We start from the raw sequence: 7,709 nt of genomic DNA, 5'->3' as shown, positions 1-7,709 counted from the left end.
TTCAAAGAATCAATTTTTGAGGAAGCTATCCCGCCTCAAAATAATATTAATAGTAAAATTAAGGAGGTTTAATAGACCACAGATGGTACTGTTAAAATTTGATTTTTGAATTTCACACCTTTAATAAATAGAGATTATAATCCTAGTATTGCATCTAGATTAACTTGATCGGCTTCTTCTTATATCTCTCCAATTGATTATATAGTGAATTTTTCATCTAGACCTCTACTTCTCATATTAGAAAAAATAATAGAGTTAGTAATATTAGACTGAATAAAAAAAATATAGCCAAAGTTATTCCTGACTTAGACCCAACTGAGTCCTAAATGAATTTTTTTATGAATTTATTTAAAATAAATTATAATAAAATTAATTGTAGCCCGAGGTCACGGGCAAGAAAAAAATCTCAAATAAGTTCTTTAAACCCAAGTTAAAATTCTTTAGAAAATGATCTTTTAAAAGTTTTAATAAAGAAGAAAGATTTTATTTCAGGAAGAATTTTATAAAGATCTTTTCAGTCATAATTAGATAATTGCTTTTATTTCCTAATTTAATAAAAAATGTGTTGATAATTATATTTTCATGTTTGAAAGAGATTATAAGTTAATGGTGAAATCAGCAAGTCAGTATTTCCTCCTCAACAATCTTTTAAACTTGAAAAGGATGATTAAAGTAGTTTATTTTGCTGCATTTGCAATGTTACTTGAAAATGATACTCTATTATTATGGATCAACATGTTAATACTATTATTAAGAAACAAAATTATGCTAATTTTTATATGGGCATATTGGGTGAATAAATTATTTTCATTCATGCTAGAATTGTCAGACTATTTTCTGAAATAAAAAAATAGATCCTAGTGATACTAAAAGAAAACAACAAGTCTCAGTTGTCACTACGAGTATTTAACCTTCCCTGATATCAAAAAATTTAAATTAAAAAAAATCTTAATGATCTAGAAAAATTAAAAGAAGAAAAATCAATTGATTAAAAATTAGTCCTTTAAGCGCCCATAATAATTTTGAAACTATCCAAAAATAATAATTATGAAGTCTCAAGTGAGATTAATAAAATCTTAAAAAAATATGCTAGGAAATCAGTTCAAATATACTACGATCCTAGGTCCACTCTTCAAGATATTTTATTCTAAGAACATGAAATAGTGATCTCCAATGGTTATAATGAAAAAGAAATTTATGCAGGAAAGATAGATCACTATAGTGATAGCAAATTACAACAATAGTACATCAAATGATGATGTACAATACAATATGCAAAGCTAATGAAAATCATGATAAAAATATTATAGAGATTATTATTGCAGAATTTACTGGCCAATTAAAAGGATGGTGAAATAATTATTTAAGAAAGGATCAACGTCATAGAATATTACAATTGATTAAGCATGAAGATAGTCAACCTGTCCAAAATGCAATTTATACTCTAATCCTTAATAGTATGTAACATTTCTCAAGAAGATGGTCTAATAATAGTGAAATCATTAAGACTATACTTTAAAACATAAGATGTAAAACTCTTACATCCTTTAGATGGTATAGTGATGTATTTTTATCTAGAATTATACAGTTATCAAAATATAATAATTCTCATTGAAAGTATAAATATTTTTGGAAAGAGTTAGAAAAACTCTTAGAGATTCACTAATATTTAGACTTAAGAAATTATTAAGTATAGAGATTGATAATCTCAAGAAAGAAATTATTAATCTAAAAAATTAGAATATGGTGTTAGATAAAAGAATCTTTGATTTAGAAGATAAAAATCTTGTCACAGGTACTATATATAATATATCGGATACGTCAGCGGAGGAATTTCTCCAAACTATCAAAATTATAGAGCATCAAAAGTTTTACTCAAAAATTACTCTTTAAATCAATTATAATTTTAAGAGAGAATTCACAACTCTTATTAATAGTGGGGCATATTGTAATAACATACAAAAAGACTTAATACCTTCTAAATATTTTTATAATGTAAGAAAAGGAAAGTAGACAAAGTGAGAAAGAAAGATGTTTATTTTTTACTTCTTAATTCAATTACAGAATAACAAGAAATCTATTGCCCTTTTATAGGTTTACAAGTCAACAACTTAAGCTAAAATATAGGAACTAAAATAAGTAATGGTAAAACATGACATAAATACCAACATTCCCACTAATAGAAAACAAAAAATAAAAAAAACATTGACCAAGTAAAACATAATTCCACTAAGACTAAAAACAGGACCATAAAGAAAAGATTTTGTAGTGATTGATTTATTGAAGAATTAGTCAACAATCCCTCTTTCTTCAAAATCACATACTCTCATTAGTATCCTGAATAAGTCATGCTTGTTGTGCAGAAGCGATTATGTAAGAACATCAGCAACCTGATCATTTGTGGTACAAAATTTAAATGAGATTATTCTAGCAGCAACTAGATCGCGAATGCAATGATAGTGGATGTCGATGTGCTTCGTCCTACTGTGAAATGCAAGATTTTTTATCATAGCAATCGCCGCCTTGTTTTCACACCATATTTCAATTGGAGCAATTTTCTCTTGTTAAAGATCTACTAACAATTTCCTCAACCAAATAGCTTGGCAACCAGTGGAAGTTGAAGCCATGTATTCTGCTTTCGAAGATGACAAGGCGATTGTATCTTGTTTCCTTGAATTCCATGAGTTTGATCCAGTACCAAGACTAAAGACATTCCCAAATGTGCTCCTACAATTTTCCAAGTTACCTGTCCAATCACTATTATTAAAACCAATTAATCTAAAATCTGAGACTTTTGAGTTCCAAATTCATAGGTTATTATGCCAGCAACATATCACAAAATCCTTTTGGCTGCACCCAGGTGTTTTTTCGAAGGACTATGCAAGAACCTTGAAATCAAACTGACAGAGAATGCTATATTGGGCCTTGTGTATGATAAGTAGTTTAGACCACTAACCAAGCTTCTAAAATAAGAAGCATTTGTTGCGCATGTATCATCATCAAGTACCATTTTCTCATTCATATTCACAGGCGTGGGAGATGGATTACAATTCAGCATGTTGAACTTCTGTAAAAGTTTAGTAGCATATTTTCTTTGAGTAAAAAAGATTCCATCTGAACCTTGTCTTACCTTAAGCCTAACAAAATAATCCACCATACCCAAGTCAAACATTTCAAATTTACCCATCATGCAACTCTTAAATTCTGAAACAATAGATTCACAATAGCCCTTATATATAATATCATCGGCATAAATACAAACAACTACAAAATCACTATTACCTCACTTCTTCACATAAAGTGTGGGTTCATTCTCACTTTTTCTTAACTGCTGCTCTTGAGAAAGGTATCAATTTTGCTATATCATGCCTGTGGAGCTTGCTTTAGACCATATAATATCTTCTTTAGTCTGTATACTTTGCTCTTCCTTTCACTAGAGATAAAGTCTTTAGGTTGAGATACGTATACTTCTTAATGTAAGTTGCCATTTACGAAGGTATACTTAACATCAAATTGGTACACAGGCCAACCAAGTTGAGCAGCCAAGGCTAGAGTAGTTCTAACTATTTTAGAGCGAGCTATCGGTAAGAATATCTCTTCAAAGTCGATGCTTTGTTTTTGGAAATATTCTCTTGCAATAAGTCAAGCTTAATGCCTTTTCACACTTCCATCAGCATGTAATTTACTTTGAAAATCCATTTACGCCTGATAACATTTTTCCCTTTAGGAAAATCAACTAATTCCCAGGTTTTATTTTTCTCAAAGGACTGGATCTCTTCAATCATTGCATTCTCCTACTCAGATCGCTTTGCATCTTCTTCATAACATGTTGGTTTAGCAGCTAACAAGGAAAAATTGCAAGATGCATAAATATCTTCCAGCGATCAAAACTTTATTGGTGGCGTTTTGCTGGATGATGCTGAAGATGGAGAGTGGGAGATTACTGGAATAGAATTATCATTGCTCCTGCCATGATAAGATTGATTAGTATCACTGTTGGAAGAAGAAAAAGGATCAAAACCTGTAGATTAAAGAATCGCAGTATGCTCTTCTTCTGATTAGATCAGAATATGGATTACTGAATCTTCTTTTTTGTCATTAAACTTTGAGGTTGCTTCTTCATTGAAAACAACATTCCTATTGATAATCACTTAGCCACTAGTAGGATTATATAGTCTATATTCTTTGGATTCTGGACTATAAGAAATGAAAATACATTTCTCTGATTTTTTGTCTAGTTTAGAACGTATATTATCCAAAGCATAAGCTATACTACCAAAGACTTTCAAGTGGCTTACGAATGGTTTCCATCCTGTGCATGCTTCATACGGAGTTTGATCCAAATAGCTTTTTTAAGAGAGATGTTTAGGATTTTCATAGTTACAGCCACTGCTTCTCCCCAAAAGTGAACTTGAAGTCCTCTTTCATTATGTAAGCTTCTGGCCATCTCAACCACTATGCAATTTTTTTGCTCGACGACCACCTTTTGCTGCGGTGAGTACGGTCTTGTAAGCTCCATGCAAATTCTATTTTCTTCACAAAATAAATTAAATCATTAGATAAAAATTCACTACCACAATCTATGCAAAAAGCTTTTATGTGGTAGCCTGATTGCTTTCCCATGAGGGCCTTGAATTTTCTAAAATTCTCAAATGCTTCAGATTTGAACTTAAAAATATAAGCCTAGTTCATACGACCATAGTCATCAGTAAATAGAAGAAAGTGTCGACACCCACATAATAAATTGGTTTTCACTGGCCCATACAAGTCAGCGTGTACAAGCTCAAGACAACTACTAGCCCTACAAGATTTTCCTACTTTGAAAGATTTTTTACTTTGTTTTCTGAATATTCACCATTCACATAACTCAATATCACCCACTTTTGGTAAACCAACCACAATGTTCAAATGACCATACCGAAGATGGCAAAGTTTAGTTTCATTAACACCTTTAGCAAATAACGCATTTTTAACAATATTTGAAACATTAAAGGGAAACATATTTTTCTGAGTCACAGTCACAATTGCAATAGTTTGATGAGATTTCTTGTTACTAACAACGCATAAATCATTATTAAACAGAATAGAGTAAACATTAACCATCAATTGTCCAATACTTAGCGAATTATAAGCCAAACTAGGAACAAATTGGACATCCCGGATAAGTTTAGAATTACCCTGGGTTGTTTTTATGGCTATGGTACCCCTTTCTTCAACTCATACTTATTTGTCATCATCGAGTCGAACTTTACTTTTTCTCAACTCGTCAAGATCCCTAAATAGAGACTTTGTTCCAGATAAATGATTTGAGCATCCACTATCAATAATCAGTGTGGCCGGACTTCTTGAAATACCAATATTGCAAGTCACTGTGGGCTAATGTGACAAGCTGAATTATCCTCTACCTCGTTCGCAGTCTCGATCTCGTCCACGAAATCCGCATCTTTCTCTACCTCTACTAGGAAACTTTGAGGATTTTTATTTGGAGAAAGAAGACTCCTTTTTCACCTGGAATATTTTTTCTTCAACCTTCTCATAAGACCTGTTTAGCCTATCTTCATGAGTTAACAAAAAACCCTTTAATTCATCAAACATATAGTCAGGTAAGTCCTTGGATTCTTCGATAGCAACAACCACATGCTCTAACTTACTGGTTAAAGACCTCAAAAACTTTACTACAACAGTTTCATCAGTAATTTTTCTCAATAAGACTTCATCAAATTAACAATTCCAGAGACTCTAGACATATAGTGTTGCACGGATTTACCCTGCTTAAAGTTTCATAATAACAATGTAAAGTTTGCAAATTAACTAAAATTACCTTCTTATATTCTATATACTCCTGCTGAAAAATTTTCCAAGCTCCATTAGAGGTCTCTGCTACTAAAATTCTGGGAAATATATCATCACGAAGGGCTTGTTGAATCAAGAACAGTGCTTTCGTATCCTTCCTACGATTTTCCTGGTGTTGTTGTGTGTGGTCTTCATCCAGATCTGGAAATCCATTCTCCACCAAGTCCTATAGATATTGATACTTAAAAAGAGTCTTCATCTTAATACTTCAAAACTGATAATTCACCCCTTTAAAGATTGGAAGAGGCTAAGAATTTGAATTGGTATTCACTGTCATTTTTTCTTATTTGAAGATGATGGATTTATCTCTTACGTTTTACAGTATCTCTTTCTCACCCTCTCTTTGGCTCTCGGGTGAAGAAACCTGGCTGTTCTGGATACCAAAAATGTTAGAAAAGAAAAGTAGGCAAAGTGAGAAAGAAAGACGTTTCTTTTTACTTCTTAATTCAACTCCAGAATAACAAGAAATCTACTGCCTTTTATAGGTTTACAACTCAACAACTTAAGCTAAAATATAGGAACTAAAACAAGTAGTGGTGAAACATGACATAAATACCAACATTCCCACTGATAGAAAACAGAAAATAAAAAAAAATTGACCAAGTAAAACATAATTCCACTAAGACTAAAAAATAAGACCATAAAGAAAAGATTTTGCAGTGATTGATTTATTGAAGAATTAGTCAACATATAAATCTACTCAGGTTTTAAGAAATACTAGTGGTCATAAATTGAGAGTTGAATACAAAATTTTCAAGACATATATTTATCAAGATAAATTATGTATGTCAGAAATGTTTGTTTCAGTAAAAGATATTACCAATGAAATTATTTTAGGTGTTTCATTTTTTATTCACTTATACCCTATTACCATGTGAGATTAAATTGGTATAACCAAAACATTTGATAATATAGAAATCATATTTGATTTTATTTCACCACCCTATTCAAGATTTTTAAATGCAATAAAAGGCAGAATATTTTCAAAAAATCGACAAGTTGATTTTCCCAAAAATAAAATTTATAGTCTAACAATTGAAGAGACTTTACGAAATCCTAAACTAAGTGAAAAAAGTTAAAATTTTGAAAAATCAAATTTTCTTTAAAATTTGTGGAGACCATCCAAGTACATTTTGACAAAGAAAAAACATGTAGTTAGTCTTCCATATGAAGAAAATTTCAAAGAAGATAATATTCCCACTAAAGCTAGGTCATGCCTAATGAACTTGAAATATTTAGAACTATGCAAAAATGAAATTGATTCTTTAATAAGGCCTTATATTACCTGTCAAATCACTATAGTCATGTGCTGTTTTTTATGTAAATAAACAGCCGAAACAAGAAAGAGGAGTTTTAAGATTAGTTATTAATTATAAATCTTTTAGTAAATTTTTAAAATGAATTATATATCCAACACCTAATAATAAGAATTTATTGGATAGATTATATGACGTCATTATATTTTTAAATTTAATTTAAAATCGGGATATTGACAAATTAAAATTGCTGAAGTAGATAAATATATAAAACTACTTTTAATGTCTCAAGCGTCAATTCAAATGAAATGCATGTCATTTGGATTTCAAAAATATTTTCTATGAATGACAATTTTGTGTCTTATAGCCATTTCATAATAGTTTATATTGATGATATACTAGTATTAAAAAATGACAAAAATATGTTTTAAATATCTTGATTTATTTTAAAAAAATCATTACACAAAATGAGTTATTAATATCTAAATCCAAAATGTCTCTTTTCCAAATAAATCATAAGTTTTTAGGATATAATATCGAAAATGGTTAAATAATTTTCATAAATAGAAGAATTGAATTTGCTTCAAAATTTTTGAATGT

At 30.2% G+C, this 7,709-nt stretch overlaps 1 long non-coding RNA gene across 1 annotated transcript; it reads right to left on the bottom strand.

Moving 5' to 3' along the window:
- Positions 1-2,996: 2,996 nt before the first annotated feature.
- On the bottom strand, positions 2,997-7,289 carry LOC124887940. The gene is made up of 3 exons (XR_007045582.1): positions 5,822-7,289; positions 4,299-4,533; positions 2,997-3,966 (listed from the first exon to the last, which is right to left on the bottom strand). It is a non-coding gene; the product is annotated as an uncharacterized LOC124887940 (long non-coding RNA).
- Positions 7,290-7,709: the final 420 nt, after the last annotated feature.

The sequence above is a fragment of the Capsicum annuum genome, chromosome 10 (assembly GCF_002878395.1).
Source record: "Capsicum annuum cultivar UCD-10X-F1 chromosome 10, UCD10Xv1.1, whole genome shotgun sequence".
NCBI lineage: Eukaryota > Viridiplantae > Streptophyta > Magnoliopsida > Solanales > Solanaceae > Capsicum > Capsicum annuum.
This window is presented reverse-complemented; position numbering and strand designations above follow the sequence as displayed.